The following is a 1,946-nucleotide window of genomic DNA, read 5'->3' as shown; positions in this document are numbered from 1 at the left end:
TACTGTCCGACATTAGGACTAAGTTGGAATGGATGTTTGCTCTTATTGTAGGTGTATTCGATGTTCAATCATGTAGGAGTAGGAAGACAGCATTAATATATTTTACCAAGTGTGATGCTGAACCTTTTACAAATTGTAATGAGTCTGCTATGTCATTTAATGTTCGTTTACGTAGGTGGGCCAAACGTGCGAAGAAGTTCGATTATATCGACCTGTATTTGGTTAGTCATTGGTCTCGTGCGAAGTTTATTGAGAAGTATAGGGAAGCGTTTCATCAAAATCTAAAGGAACGTCCTGAGTTATCGCACTGTGATTTGTTGAATTCCGGTTGGGCTAAAGAAGTCGTAGCGTGGTACAATGCGTCCTTTCAGTGCTCGAAGGTGAGGAAGCCACAATTGTATTTGTTTGGTGACACAAATATAGGCAAGTCGACACTGATTGAAAAAATTTTAACCAACAGCGCTCGGCACACTCGGACGGTGACCGACCCAAGTGCTAGTCACGCCCGACAGCGCATAACTTCGATGATCTGACGGAAATAGGTGTTATCACTGTGCCAAGGCCGTTGGCAGATAAATATTCTTCACCATTACAAATAACAAGCTTTCGAAGATTCTGAAAAGGCATTAAAACAAGTGTAGGTCTATGAGGATGGGCACATTGGTTCGAAACCGACCATGTCAGTAAAATAAAGTTTCTCGGGAGTATTTCTGGTCGGTTGCAGTGTCCCTAAACAATCATTATTATTTTAACTGTTTGAGATGTTGTACGTCACACGAGAATATTATAGATCTGTCCGAAAATCTGAAAAAAATTAAAAATCCATTGTGAAATGTCCACAGACTCTCGGAATCAGGAGGCGACAGGACACAAGTACACAACTTTTCCGCAGAGGTACAGATGTCGATCTTATGTATAGACGTGAAGATGCAGAGGCAATGAAAAAGTGAAGACCTCCTTATAGTCGGCAGGAAGAAAACTTTTTATAGGCACGCTAATACGGGGTAATACAGTCATTATGTTACAAACTTTCATGGGTGATGAAGAAGGATAAATGTATCAGTTTGAGGTGAGGGACTCCGGTCCAGAAACAACAGAGTCGAAAGCTACAAGCGAAAATCGTTCTCGTACCACTGTCACTGGAATATATCTACCGGTACAGTTGTTGCTAAAATTGTGGGGTAGGAAAGTTTCAGATGTGGAAGTATGGACTAAGCACTCCGTCTTCAGGCCACAAGTGGCCCATCGGGACCATCCGACCGCCGTCTCATCCTCAGATGAGGATACGGATAGGAGGGGCGTGTGGTCAGCACACCGCTCTCCCGGTCGTTATGATGGTTTTCTTTGACCGGAGCCGCTACTATTCGGTCGAGTAGCTCCTCAATTGGCATCATGAGGCTGAGTGCACCCCGAAAAATGGCAACAGCGCATGGCGGCCCGGATGGTCACCCATCCAAGTGCCGGCTACGCCCGACAGCGCTTAACTTCGGTGATCTGACGGGAACCGGTGTCTCCACTGCGGCAAGGCCGTTGCCAGGAAGTATGGACTAAGGCAAGAAAAAAAGTCTAGTAAACATGGACACTAAAATGCATCCCTTAAGAGCTATGAGCACTTCTCTACCTTCGCTGCTGTGAAACACATCTATTGAACAACTGTCCATATTTACTGGTCATTTTTTTCTTGGTTTGGTCCATAGTACCACTCCTGAAAATTACCTACGACACAGTCTTATCAGGAACAGTACCAGTAAGTGTATTCCTCTGTCAGTGGAATCAGAATAACTGTCGCTTATAAATTTCGACTCGGTCGTTTCCAAACCAGGAACCCTCACCTCAAATTGATAGATTTATCCTTTCCCACCATCCCTGAAAGTTTGTAACATCATCACAGAATCACCCTGTGTATACACTGTTTGGTAGGAAGGGTCACAATGAAAAAGAACTTA

At 44.0% G+C, this 1,946-nt stretch overlaps 1 pseudogene; it reads right to left on the bottom strand.

Moving 5' to 3' along the window:
• Positions 1 to 1,417: 1,417 nt before the first annotated feature.
• On the bottom strand, positions 1,418 to 1,535 carry LOC126204504 (5S ribosomal RNA; annotated as a pseudogene).
• Between the last annotated feature and the right edge of the window lie 411 nt (positions 1,536 to 1,946).

The sequence above is a fragment of the Schistocerca nitens genome, chromosome 9 (assembly GCF_023898315.1).
Source record: "Schistocerca nitens isolate TAMUIC-IGC-003100 chromosome 9, iqSchNite1.1, whole genome shotgun sequence".
NCBI lineage: Eukaryota > Metazoa > Arthropoda > Insecta > Orthoptera > Acrididae > Schistocerca > Schistocerca nitens.
The sequence above is the reverse complement of the archived record's forward strand: the minus strand, read 5'-3'. Positions and strand labels throughout refer to the sequence as shown.